General features: G+C 42.2%; 1 protein-coding gene across 3 annotated transcripts in view; it reads left to right on the top strand.

Annotated features, from left to right (window-relative positions):
- LOC138853235 (uncharacterized) overlaps positions 1-15,000 on the top strand; it is a 98,170-nt gene that overhangs the window by 49,672 nt on the left and 33,498 nt on the right. For 2 of the 3 annotated variants that reach the window (XM_070088879.1, XM_070088878.1), the window contains exon 2: positions 7,800-7,866. The gene's annotated coding sequence lies outside the window, so the exon portion shown is untranslated. The remainder of the gene's footprint in view (positions 1-7,799; positions 7,867-15,000) is intronic. The other variant, XM_070088880.1, reaches the window with a different exon arrangement.

Here is a 15,000-nt window from a genome sequence, read left to right as displayed (position 1 = left end):
GTGTGTGTGTATGTGTATGTATGTGTGTGTGTGTGTGTGTGTGTGTGTGTATGTGTATGTATGTGTGTGTAATCACCTAGTTGTACTCACCTAGTTGAGGTTGCAGGGGTCGAGTCCAAGCTCCTGGGCCCGCCTATTCACTGGTCGCTACTAGGTCACTCTCCCTGAACCGTGAGCTTTATCATACCTCTGCTTAAAGCTATGTATGGATCCTGCCTCCACTACATCGCTTCCCAAACTATTCCGCTTACTGACTACTCTGTGGCTGAAGAAATACTTCCGCGTGTGTATGTGTGTGTGTTTGTGTGTGTGTGTTTGTAGGGAATTGTTGAGCGGGTTTACGTGGGTCGAGACTCAGCTCCTGGCCCCGCCTCTAATGATACTTTCATCTGCATCTGTCAGCCCTTTACGATACATCACTGTTTTCTGGGCTCATGGGCCTTACCATATCTGTTCTTGAAACTGTATTCAGTTTGCCTCCACATGGTTGTACTCGGTTGTATTCACCAGTTTGTACTCACCTGTTCGTACTCACCTGTGTGTACTCACCTGGTTATACTCACCTATTTATATTCACCTGGTTAAACTTACCTGTTTGTACTTACCTATTTGTTTATACAGAAGTCTAATGACTGCTTCTGGACCAGCCTCTCTACTGCTGCCTCTTTAATACTGCCTCTTTACTACTGCCTCTTTACTACTGCCTCTTTAATACTGCCTCTTTACTACTGCCTCTCTACTGCTGTCTCTTTAATACTGCCTCTTTACTACTGCCTCTCTACTGCTGTCTCTTTACTACTGCCTCTCTACTGCTGCCTCTTTAATACTGCCTCTTTACTACTGCCTCTTTACTACTGCCTCTTTACTACTGCCTCTCTACTGCTGCCTCTTAACTACTGCCTCTTTACTACTGCCTCTTTACTACTGCCTCTCTACTGCTGTCTCTTTACTACTGCCTCTTTACTACTGCCTATTTGCTACTGCCTCTTTGCTACTGCCTCTTTACTACTGCCTCTTTACTACTGCCCCTTTACTGCCTCTTTACTACTGTCTCTTTACTACTGCCTCTTTACTGCCTTTTTACTACTGCCTCTTTACTGTTGCCTCTTTACTACTGCCTCTTTACTACTGCCTCTTTACTACTGTCTCTTTACTACTGCCTCTTTACTACTGCCTCTTTACTACTGCCTCTTTACTACTGCCTCTTTACTACTGCCTCTTTACTACTGCCTCTTTACTACTGCCTCTTTACTACTGCCTCTTTACTACTGCCTCTTTACTACTGCCTCTTTACTGCCTTTTTACTGTTGCCTCTTTACTACTGTCTCTGTACTACTGCCTCTGTACTACTGCCTCTTTACTACTGCCTCTTTACTACTTACTCTGTACTACTGCCTCTTTACTACTGCCTCTGTACTACTGTCTCTTTACTACTGCCTCTTTGCTACTGCCTCTTTACTACTGCCTCTTTACTACTGCCTTTACTTGCCTCTCTACTGTACTACTGCCTCTTTACTACTGCCTCTTTACTACTGCCTCTTTACTACTGCCTCTTTACTACTGCCTCTTTGCTACTTTCTCTTTACTACTGCCTCTGTACTACTGCCTCTTTACTACTGCCTCTTTATTACTGCCTCTTTACTACTGCCTCTCTACTACTGTCTCTTTACTACTGCCTCTTTACTACTGCCTCTTTACTACTGCCTCTTTACTACTGCCTCTTTACTACTGCCTCTTTACTACTGTCTCTGTACTACTGCCTCTTTACTACTGCCTCTTTACTACTGCCTCTTTACTACTGCCTCTTTACTACTGTCTCTCTACTGCTGTCTCTTTACTGCTGTCTCTTTACTACTGCCTCTTTACTACTGTCTCTCTACTGCTGTCTCTTTACTGCTGTCTCTTTACTACTGCCTCTTTACTACTGCCTCTTTACTACTGCCTCTTTACTACTGCCTCTTTACTACTGCCTCTTTACTACTGCCTCTCTACTACTGTCTCTTTACTACTGCCTCTTTACTACTGCCTCTTTACTACTGCCTCTTTACTACTGCCTCTTTACTACTGCCTCTCTACTGCTGTCTCTTTACTACTGTCTCTTTACTACTGCCTCTTTACTACTGCCTCTTTACTACTGCCTCTTTACTACTGCCTCTTTACTACTGCCTCTGTACTACTGCCTCTTTACTACTGCCTCTTTACTACTGCCTCTTTACTACTGCCTCTTTACTACTGCCTCTCTACTACTGCCTCTTTACTACTGCCTCTTTACTACTGCCTCTTTACTACTGCCTCTATACTACTGTCTCTTTACTAATGCCTCTTTACTACTGCCTCTTTACTACTGCCTCTATACTGCCTCTCTTTACTACTGTCTCTTTACTACTGCCTTTTTACTACTGCCTCTTTACTTCTGCCTCTTTACTACTGTCTCTTTACTACTGCCTCTTTACTACTGCCTCTTTACTGCCTTTTTACTACTGCCTCTTTACTACTGCCTCTTTACTACTGCCTCTTTACTACTGCCTCTTTACTACTGCCTCTTTAATACTGCTTCTTTAATACTGCCTCTTTACTACTGTCTCTGTACTACTGTCTCTTTACTCCTGCCTCTTTACTACTGCCTCTTTAATACTGCCTCTTTATTACTGCCTCTTTAATACTGCCTCTTTACTACTGCCTCTTTATTACTGCCTCTTTACTACTGCCTCTCTACTACTGTCTCTTTACTACTGCCTCTTTAATCTGTTACTACTGCCTCTTTACTACTGCCTCTTTACTACTGCCTCTTTACTACTGCCTCTTTACTACTGTGCTCTTTACTACTGTCTCTGTACTACTGTCTCTGTACTACTGCCTCTTTACTACTGCCTCTTTAATACTGCCTCTTTAATACTGCCTCTTTACTACTGCCTCTTTATTACTGCCTCTTTACTACTGCCTCTCTACTACTGTGTCTTTACTACTGCCTCTTTACTACTGCCTCTTTACTACTGTCTCTTTACTACTGCCTCTTTGCTACTTTCTCTTTACTACTGCCTCTTTACTACTGCCTCTACTGCCTCTTTACTACTGCCTCTTTACTACTGCCTCTTTACTACTGCCTCTTTACTACTGCCTCTTTACTACTGCCTCTTTACTACTGCCTCTTTACTACTGCCTCTCTATTACTGTCTCTTTACTACTGCCTCTTTACTACTGCCTCTTTGCTACATTCTCTTTACTACTGCCTCTTTACTACTGCCTCTTTACTACTGCCTCTTTACTACTGCCTCTTTACTACTGCCTCTTTACTACTGCCTCTTTACTACTGCCTCTTTACTACTGCCTCTTTACTACTGCCTCTTTACTACTGCCTCTTTACTACTGCCTCTTTACTACTGCCTCTTTACTACTGCCTCTTTACTACTGCCTCTTTACTACTGCCTCTTTACTACTGCCTCTTTACTACTGTCTCTTTACTACTGCCTCTTTACTACTGCCTCTTTACTACTGCCTCTTTACTACTGCCTCTTTACTACTGCCTCTTTACTACTGCCTCTTTACTACTGTCTCTTTACTACTGCCTCTTTACTACTGCCTCTTTACTACTGCCTCTTTACTGCCTTTTTACTACTGCCTCTTTACTACTGCCTCTTTACTACTGCCTCTTTACTACTGCCTCTTTACTACTGCCTCTTTAATACTGCCTCTTTAATACTGCCTCTTTACTACTGTCTCTGTACTACTGTCTCTTTACTACTGCCTCTTTACTACTGCCTCTTTAATACTGCCTCTTTAATACTGCCTCTTTAATACTGTCTCTTTACTACTGTCTCTGTACTACTGCCTCTTTACTAATGCCTCTTTAATACTGCCTCTTTATTACTGCTTCTTTAATACTGCCTCTTTAATACTGCCTCTGTACTACTGTCTCTGTACTACTGCTATTGTACTCTTTGTACTACTGCCTCTTTACTACTGCCTCTTTACTACTGCCTCTTTACTACTGCCTCTTTACTACTGCCTCTGTCTTACTGTCTCTTTACTACTGCCTCTTTACTACTGCCTCTTTACTACTGCCTCTCTACTACTGTCTCTTTAATACTGCCTCTGTCTTACTGTCTCTTTACTACTGCCTCTTTACTACTGCCTCTTTACTACTGCCTCTTTACTACTGCCTCTTTACTACTGCCTCTTTACTACTGCCTCTTTACTACTGCCTCTTTACTACTGCCTCTTTACTGCCTCTTTACTACTGCCTCTTTACTACTGCCTCTTTACTACTGCCTCTTTACTACTGTCTCTTTACTACTGCCTCTTTACTACTGCCTCTTTACTACTGCCTCTTTACTACTGCCTCTTTACTACTGTCTCTTTACTACTGCCTCTTTACTACTGCCTCTTTACTACTGCCTCTTTACTACTGCCTCTTTACTACTGCCTCTTTACTACTGCCTCTTTACTACTGTCTCTTTACTACTGCCTCTTTACTTTACTACTGCCTCTTACTACTGCCTCTTTACTGCCTCTACTGCCTACTACTGCCTCTTTACTACTGCCTCTTTACTACTGCCTCTTTACTACTGCCTCTTTACTACTGCCTCTTTACTACTGCCTCTGTACTACTGCCTCTTTACTACTGCCTCTTTACTACTGCCTCTTTACTACTGCCTCTTTACTACTGCCTCTTTACTACTGCCTCTTTACTACTGCCTCTTTACTACTGCCTCTTTACTACTGCCTCTTTACTACTGCCTCTTTACTACTGCCTCTTTACTACTGCCTCTTTACTACTGCCTCTTTACTACTGCCTCTTTACTACTGCCTCTTTACTACTGCCTCTCTATTACTGTCTCTTTACTACTGCCTCTTTGCTACATTCTCTTTACTACTGCCTCTGTACTACTGCCTCTTTACTACTGCCTCTTTACTACTGCCTCTTTACTACTGCCTCTTTACTACTGCCTCTTTACTACTGCCTCTTTACTACTGCCTCTTTACTACTGCCTCTTTACTACTGTCTTTGTACTACTGCCTCTTTACTACCGTCTTTGTACTACTGCCTCTTTACTACTGCCTCTTTACTACTGCCTCTTTACTACTGCCTCTTTACTACTGCCTCTTTACTACTGCCTCTTTACTACTGCCTCTTTACTACTGCCTCTTTACTACTGCCTCTTTACTACTGTCTTTGTACTACTGCCTCTTTACTACTGCCTCTTTACTACTGCCTCTGTACTACTGCCTCTTTACTACTGCCTCTGTACTACTGCCTCTTTACTACTGCCTCTGTACTACTGCCTCTTTACTACTGCCTCTTTCCTACTTTCTCTGTACTACTGTCTCTTTACTACTGCCTCTGTACTACTGTCTCTTTACTACTGCCTCTTTGCTACTGCCTCTTTACTACTGCCTCTTTACTACTGCCTCTTTACTACTGCCTCTTTGCTACTGCATCTGTACCACTGCCTCTTTTCTACTGTCTCTGTACTACTGCCTCTTTACTACTGCCTCTTTACTACTGCCTCTTTACTACTGCCTCTGTACTACTGCCTCTTTACTACTGTCTCTGTGCTACTGCCTCTTTACTACTGCCTCTTTACTACTGCCTCTTTACTACTGCCTCTGTACTACTGCCTCTTTACTACTGCCTCTTTACTACTGTCTCTGTACTACTGCCTCTTTACTACTGCCTCTTTACTACTGTCTTTGTACTACTGCCTCTTTACTACTGCCTCTTTACTTTCTTTACTACTGGGTTTTTACTACTGCCTCTGTACTACTGCCTCTTTACTACTGTCTCTGTGCTACTGCCTCTTTACTACTGTCTCTGTGCTACTGCCTCTTTACTACTGCCTCTTTACTACTGCCTCTGTACTACTGCCTCTTTACTACTGTCTCTGTGCTACTGCCTCTTTACTACTGCCTCTTTACTACTGCCTCTTTACTACTGCCTCTGTACTACTGCCTCTTTACTACTGTCTCTGTGCTACTGCCTCTTTACTACTGCCTCTTTACTACTGCCTCTTTACTACTGCCTCTGTACTACTGCCTCTTTACTACTGCCTCTTTACTACTGCCTCTTTGCTACTTTCTCTTTACTACTGCCTCTTTACTACTGTCTCTGTGCTACTGCCTCTTCACTACTGCCTCTTTACTACTGCCTCTTTACTACTGCCTCTGTACTACTGCCTCTTTACTACTGTCTCTGTGCTACTGCCTCTTTACTACTGCCTCTTTACTACTGCCTCTTTACTACTGCCTCTTTACTACTGTCTCTGTACTACTGCCTCTTTACTACTGCCTCTGTACTACTGCCTCTTTACTACTGCTCCTGTACTACTGCCTCTGTACTACTGCCTCTTTACTACTGCCTCTTTACTACTGTCGCTGTGCTACTGCCTCTTTACTACTGCCTCTTTACTACTGTCTCTGTACTACTGCCTCTTTACTACTGTCTCTGTGCTACTGCCTCTTTACTACTGCCTCTTTACTACTGTCTCTGTGCTACTGCCTCTTTACTACTGTCTCTGTGCTACTGCCTCTTTACTACTGCCTCTTTACTACTGTCTCTGTACTACTGCCTCTTTACTACTGTCTCTGTACTACTGCCTCTTTACTACTGTCTCTGTACTACTGCCTCTTTACTACTGCTCCTGTACTACTGCCTCTTTACTACTGTCTCTTTACTACTGTCTCTGTACTACTGCCTCTTTACTACTGCCTCTTTACTACTGCCTCTTTACTACTGTCTCTGTGCTACTGCCTCTTTACTACTGCCTCTTTACTACTGTCTCTGTGCTACTGCCTCTTTACTACTGCCTCTTTACTACTGCCTCTGTACTACTGCCTCTTTACTACTGCCTCTTTACTACTGCTTCTGTACTACTGCCTCTGTACTACTGTGTCTTTACTACTGCTTCTGTACTACTGCCTCTGTACTACTGCCTCTTTAATACTGTCTCTGTACTACTGCCTCTTTACTGATTCCTGTCCTTCAAGGGAAGATCATACCCACTCTTGAAACTGTGTACAGTGTTTTCCTCCGCCACCTCTTCAGGTATATTCCACTTCCCACTACGAGACAAAAATCATTTCTGACATTATTGTAGTTGATTTTCGTCTTTGTTTCCTTCTTCCACCTCACATATCTCCTTACTATCCATTTTATCAAATTCTCTGCGCATTTTACAACAGAGCTCCGCTTATACGGTAGGTTAGGTTCCAGGCCACCGCTGTAAAGTGAAACATAACCCTTTTTTTCACTTTCACTTTTCAGAGCTAGGCCTAAAAAAATGTAAATACAGTACGTACATTACTTACTTTAAAATACTTTCGTCCTTAGCTTATAGTAAGTGGTGAAAATATTTATCGTGGGAAATCGGAATGAAGAATGGGTGTAACTGAAAACTGCTGTATTAGTGAAATGCTGTAAGGTGAGACCCTTCTGTATACGTTATTATTGCGTCTCTAATTTTTTTCACATCTACAGATGCTATTGTAAGCTTTCAAAGTCTCTTCAGACTTATCTCCCGAGCTGTACTCCTTGCCTGGTCTTCTCATTGCTGCTTTTGTTATAACTTTTTACTTTTCAGGACTGAATTCAATTAGCCACTTTATTTACCGCATTGGAGTGTAAATCACCACGGAGCCTCTGCTGTGTTTGTTTCAATGACTTACCTCGTATTGTATCAACAAACAGCAACAAATAAGGTTCAGTTTCCTCTGGTAGGTCATTAATGTTTATAAGATTTTTGTGGTTTTCTTGTGTATTGTGTTTGCTACAGTATTGTGATTCTTGTTCTTTATATATACAGCAGAGGTCCAAGCAGTGATCACTGAGGGACTCCACCCGTCACCTCTGCCCTTCTGCTCTCCAGACAGGTGTGTACTGGGGTTGTATGTGCATGTATTTTTGGCCCCTAGGTTTTGTATATTTACTTGGGCCCCTAGAACCTGTGTGCATTTGTTTGGTCTCTAGGACCAGCATATATTTCCCCCATCCCTTGGGATTGTGTTTATTGTTCCTTCCCTAGCGCATGCATGTATTTCTCCATACGTAGGGCCAGTCTGTATCGTTTCTTGCTAGGGTCAGTGTGTATTGTTCCATTCCCGTAGGGCCTATGTGTATTGTTCCACCCCTAGGGCATGTGTGTATTGTCCCACCCCCTAGGGCCAGTGTGTACTGTCCCACCCCGTAGGGCTTGTGTATTGTGCCACCCCCTATGGCCAGTGTATTGTCCCACCCCTTAGGGTCTATGTGCATTGTCCCACCCCCTAGGGCTTGTGTATTGTCCCACCCCTAACGCCTGAGTGTATTGCCCACACTCCTGTGTGTCTTCCCCCCCTTTAGGGCCTGTGTGTATTCCCCCTCGCCTTTAGGGCCTGTGTGTATTCCCCCCCCCCCCCCCCCCCCCCACCTCGCCTTTAGGGCCTGTGTGTATTTGCTTGTAAGGACTTGTGTATATTTGTTTAGTTTCTACAGATTTTGTTTTTATTTATTTGTTTGGCCTCTAAGAACTGTGTATTTTCTTCGTCCTTATTCTGTGTATATTTGGTTTCTTGGCTCTTTGTGTATTTATTTGGCTTTCCATGCTTATTTGGTCCCTCTCACTGCGTGTTTATTTGGTTCCTTTTGTGAAAATCCATTTATCTGAACCTTTTTTTTTTTTTTTACTCTTCGAGTTATATAACAGAGATCATGTCTGTCCTTTCCCAGTCTGTTTTTAAGTAGCCGTTGATCTGTTTGGTCTCCAGGTCTTTGTCATGTCCAGATCTGGTAAGCGTCTAAGAACATGAATCATCCCTTGAGGTTCTCACACTTTGCTCGGCTTTGCATTTCCCGTCTCAGCTTGTCAGTTTTCTTGTGTAAGCTCATCTTGGAATTTTGCGAGCAAGATGCCACCTTGTCTTCCATCAACAGCTACTGTGTTGTGATGCCTTTCTTCCTAACTCTCTTATGCTCATTTCTGGCTCTTCTAATGACTTCTATTTATCTCTCCTAATGTCCTAATGAGTTCTACAAATGACTTCTCCAAATGACCTAATGACCTCTCTAAAGAACCTCTATAGGACCTCTCTAGATGAACTCTTCAAATGACCTAATTATCTCTCTAAAGGGCCTCTAAAGGACCTCTCTAAATGACCTCTCTAAATGACCTCTAAAGGACCTCTCTAGATGAACTCTTCAAATGGTCTAATTACCTCCCTATTTTTCTGCAATGGGCATCCTACATTTTTTCCAGGTTCATAGTTTCCAGTTGACCAACGAGGTTGTACCTTCAATTAACGTCAGTCTCTTTAGCACCTCATGGTGTGTGTGTGCACATGTTTTTCCGTCATGTGTACACTCGCTTTCTACTTGTGTTTCTGTCATGTGTACATTGTACTCACCTAATTGTGATTGCAGGGGTCGATTCATAGCTCATCTGTGTGTGTGTGTGTGTGTGTGTGTGTGTATGTGTGTGTGTGTGTGTGTGTGTGTGTTATTACACCGTCAAGTGTACACAAGTCTCTTATATTCGATAAATTTTAATTATAATTTACTGTTTTTGTGAAGACATGGATGTTAAATGTTAGTATTTATGAAGTGACTATTATTATTTAGTAACGCATTTGCATATTTAGGAATGTGTGGAATGTGTATATATTTGATGCTTTTATTGTATTTTCAGAATATTTAAAAATATTATTATTATTAGTAGTAGTAGTAAAAGCATTTATTATTATTATTATTATTATTATTATTATTATTATTATTATTATTATTATTATTATTCAGGGAACAAGTGTATTATAAATAATGTACAATCAGTAATGTCCTTCGATGAATCATTGTTCAGTAATCCTCGTGAAAAATATCAAATGTTAATTTCTAAATTCTTGTAATGTACATTTCTTAATTTTCATAAATATAGCATCAGCCGCTCTCGTTTTCCCGCGTTAAGTGGCCTCTCCTTCATTTGAATATTGCCGCGTAATTATTCCCGCCAAGTCTCCCAGCTGCGTCCGTTTCGCTGGCGCCGTTTCATTGATGTTATGCATACATTATGACGGGTAATTTATATTCAAGCCAATAGCTAATTGTTATTCATTCAGAATAATATTCGATACAAAACGCCGACGCTTTTGGAAATGTATGTATATATTCGAACACAAGAGAAGTTAGTTTTTTTAATTGTTTATATTCTGCTGCCAGGAAATCGAACGCGCGCCAGGGACGGTAATGGCGCCCGGTCACAAGTCGTTGATTTCCAAGCTTGGCGACCTTGTGACGTCTTTCTGGGATAGCATCTCTGATGATGGATGGATGGCAGACTGTGACAGGCGTTAGGTCGCTCCGGGAGCAGTGTGCCTCACCCTATTTACATTCATTCGGGGAGGAGGAGGTCCTTTTACTGTCATGGCGACGGACTAATGGAAAGAGCGCCTGAGGTTGTTATCATCGTGGCAGTAAGGCGGGAAATTGACGTGACGGGAAGGAGGGAGGGGACGGCTAGGTGGAGAAATGGGTGATCTAGAGGGGCGTCCTGATGGACAGATAGGGGATACTGTGATGTAAGGAAGTGCAGAGGAGAAACGGTGTAGGGAGTGTCGTGTTCGAGAACTAGGGAAATGGATGGATGCATATGATCATAGATTTCCCGTGAACTCTCTTCTTTCCTTCCTCCCTTATTAATTGGTCTTTACTGTCATCTGATGTGACTGTGAAGCAGTTTCGTTTCAGGCTTGGCTTTTGCTGTCATTCTCAAATTATCGTTCGGAATCCCTTCTCACTCGTTTATGCTTTTTATGGTCATTTCTCTGTTTTTAATAGCTTTTCTATACTATTGCACTTTTTCCTCTCTGCATCTTTGGTTGAGCCATAGACTCTTTTCTTTTTGTTTTATCTTCTATATTTGAAGTTTTCCTCTCTCTCACTTTCCTACCTGGTACTTCATCACTTTCGCTGACTTTTCTTCCAGTTTCCCTCCTCACTCAGGAATTTCCTTATCCTTAAGTTTCCTCTTCTGAAATCTGTTTTTTTTTCCATCCCCCACCTTTTATTTTTCATTTAATGTTTACTTTTGCAAGGTACCTGAAATTCATTACTGTAAGGTCGCTAAAACCAGAGGCCTATCGTATTCTTCACCTATGTCAGATATGCTTGTGGTAAATACTATATCCAGTCTTGCTGGTTCAATCCCTGCTCGTTGAGTCCCAGACATGAAAAATTCACATGCAGTATAAAGGATTGCATTATACTATTTTTTTTACATCATGTCGGTATTTTATACCACTTGAGTCCCTGACTTGTTGAGAGAGAGTTTCCCGTCACCACCTCCATGTTAGCCATCCAAGTTTCAGGTCGCCCAATGTGTGTCCAAAGTCTTCAGTCTTTTTCTGTGTGGTTGAAATCTCCTACGATTAGTAGCTTTCTTTTCGTCATATGGATTCTTACTGCTTTTGCTTTTACTGCTTGCTGCTGTGCTTCTCTGCTTGCTCTGCTTGCTCTGCTGCTCTGCCGCTCTGCTGCTCTGCTCAGCTGCTTGCATCAGCTAAAGACGCAGTCAAGCCACAGAGATGATACAAACTTTTGAGTGTTAGATAAGCGAAGCGAACTAGACGAAGAAATAGTCGAGGTAAACATTATGGATCTTTGAGAGGTGTGATCAGGACAAGGAAGCCAGAACTAAGTAAAGGAAATTGTTAAGTGGAATCAAGAGTTATTACTCAACTCCTTAAATCCCAGCTAGATGAAGACACGCTACCATCATTCAGTGAAGATATATTAATTATTCCTAACCCTGACTGGAAGCCACCCTTCTTGAAGGGGGGATAAGGTGGATGCCTCCGTGTTGATGAAGGGCTCTTGGTCGTAGAAATTAGAGCTATGCTCCCTTTCCTTGGATCACATCTGACTGCATTCAAATCTCCTGGAACTGCGACTTCTACGTGTATATAATAAAAACATGAATATAATAAACATGAATATAAAAATATGAAGATAAGCATGTTTATTATCATGTTAATTATTTTTATGAAGACAATAAACATGAAGATAACATGAATATAGAAAAAAACAATAAAGATTTGAAATGATGATTGGATCTGTAGTCACCGGAGATTCCCTTTTAATCCGACTCTACAGAAGGATCCATCGGGGGGCCTGGTCATGGACCGGGCCGCGGGGGGCGTCGATCCCCAGAATACCCTCCAGGTAGACCCTCCAGGTAGGGAGGAAAACCAAAACAGCATAAGAATATACGAATGGATAGGGAGTGCGAGAGGCTAGGGAGAGGAGGGGGGAGAAGAGGAAGAACTGGAGTGTCCACTTTGATGATCTTTTGTTTTCTTGGATTTACATCTCAATATCTGGTCTTCCGCTGTCTTCTGGCAGCAGTTACTACATGATTCACTAGAGGGAAGGAGCAGGTTGGGCTGAAGCTATTGTTATAATCCTCTCCTATATACTTTCTCTTCATTAGCAAAATTGGATATATCAGTAGTGTGCTGCTGCTCTATTCTATATGACAGGTACAAAGTGGGAACAAATGCTCGCTCTGTTTCCCCGTCACATTCCATTACTCAGGATGGTGTTTACACAGGATGGTGTTTACACAGGATGGGGTTTACACAGGATGGGGTTTACACAGGATGGTGTTTACACGGGATGGTGTTTACACGGGATGGTGTTTACACGGGATGGTGTTTACACGGGATGGTGTTTACACAGGATGGTGTTTACACAGGATGGGGTTTACACAGGATGGTGTTTACACAGGATGGTGTTTACACAGGATGGTGTTTACACAGGATGGTGTTTACACAGGATAGGGTTTACACAGGATGGTGTTTACACAGGATGGGGTTTACACGGGATGGTGTTTACACAGGATGGGGTTTACACAGGATGGGGTTTACACAGGATGGTGTTTACACAGGATGGGGTTTACACAGGATGGGGTTTACACAGGATGGGGTTTACACAGGATGGGGTTTACACAGGATGGGGTTTACACAGGATGGGGTTTACACAGGATGGTGTTTACACAGGATGGGGTTTTGCGGTTCCCCGGTAACAAAAGGGCCTTTTGGCGCTGGGTTACCTCTCCTTTTTCCCTCTCTGCTCTGCTTTTATTCTGCTGTTTTGCTCTGCTTGCTACTGTGTTCTCTCTGCAATCTTTCACTCCTTTAATGCTTCCTTTTGCTCTTCCTCACACCACCTTCCTCTCTCTTTTCCCTTTTCTCTTCCTGTCTCTTCCTTTTCTGCTTCCTCTGCTTCGCTGTTTCCTGCTGCTTGCTTCTCTCTGCTGCTGTCACTTTGCTCTTCACTCTGCTGCTTGTTGTGTACCCCTTTTTCCTCTGCTGCTGTGCTGCTTCCTGCTGCTGCCCCTTTCCTTTACTCTGCTCTGCTGCTCTGCTGTCACTGCTCCCTCTGCTTCACTGCTCTGCTCTGCTGCTCTTCCTTTGCTGCTCTCTCTCTGTCCTGCTCTGCTTGCTCTCTCTGCTGTCACTCTTTTATCACTACTCTTCCTACTCTCTTACTCTCTGTCACTCTCTCTCTATCCCTTTCTATGCTCCTCACTCTTCACCAAAAAAAGAAAATTTTTCCTAATTGTCAGCTTGTGGTAGGACAAGGGGGGGAGGATGAGGGGGGAGGATAAAGGGGAGGAAAGGGAGGAAAGAGGGGAGGGATTTAAATACCAAAGGTTGGGGATGAACCGGAAGTATCGGGGGAGGAGGGGGGGAAATTGTCTGCCCAATCCCATTAATAATCAAAGTGTTATTCCCCAATTTAGAACTAGGTCTGCTCCTCTCTCTCCCCTCTCTCTCTCTCTTTTCTCTCTTTTTCTCTCTTTTTCCCTCTCTTTTTCTTTTTTTTTTTTTTTTTTTTTTTTTTTTTTTTTTTACTCGTCAAGGAAAAAAAACATATATTGTATTCTCTAATTTTTTTTGATCATCAAAGTTAGTTTGGGATAGGGGTTATCAAATTTGGGGTTTTGGGGATTCTAAGGCGTTTTCTTTCTTGGTTTGAACCTATGACCCATAAGGCCATTAAATCATCTCTCACCTGAACACCATGAGACAGGGATACTTGAAACCTCCGTGTTTAACCTGCCGTGTTTAACCTGCCGTGTTTAACCTGCCGTGTTGAAAATCACATGTTTAAATTCCCGAATTCAAAATAACGTGTTTAATCTCCCCTGTTCAAAATCGCGTGTTTAAATTCACGTATTTATTATTCTTTTCCACAGGTGTAGTCATATATAATTAATCCCCTCATCAATGTATAATAAAAATAAATTAATAAATATTTTAATAAATATTAAAAATAAATATTCACATTAATTTAACTTAGCCATTTTCCTTTGTTACTTTTTAATACTGTTTGGCATAGCATGTGAACGAAGCTAAAGGAACGACCAAAATGTTAATTAACTCCGGTGTGCTAAAAGAACGATAGTTTTTACCTGAGCTGAGGACAGGATGGCTGAGTCATCTGCCAAATTATCTTAATTAAACAGCGAGTCCGGACATTAACGTGGAGGGTTGTACACACACACACACACACACATACACACACACACACACACACATACACACACACACACACACACACACACACACACACCACACACACACCACACACACTACACACAACACACACACACACACACACACACACACACACACACACACACACACACACACTCACACACACACACACACACACACACACACACACCACACACACACACACACACCACACACACACACCAAAACACACACACACACTACACACACACCCAAAAACACTAAAAACACACACACACACACACACACACACACACACACACACACACACACACACACAAAAAAAATCAAACAAAAACCCAATAACAAAAACCAAACCCAACCCAAACAAACAAAAACCAATTCAAATAAAAATATAACAAAACCCAAAATAAAACATCTGACCAAAAAATTGCCCAAAAAAAAACCCAAAACAAATAAAATACAAACACCAAACACCCA

Source organism: Cherax quadricarinatus, chromosome 26 (genome assembly GCF_038502225.1).
Source record: "Cherax quadricarinatus isolate ZL_2023a chromosome 26, ASM3850222v1, whole genome shotgun sequence".
In the NCBI taxonomy this organism is placed as follows: Eukaryota; Metazoa; Arthropoda; class Malacostraca; order Decapoda; family Parastacidae; genus Cherax; species Cherax quadricarinatus.
The sequence above is the reverse complement of the archived record's forward strand: the minus strand, read 5'-3'. Positions and strand labels throughout refer to the sequence as shown.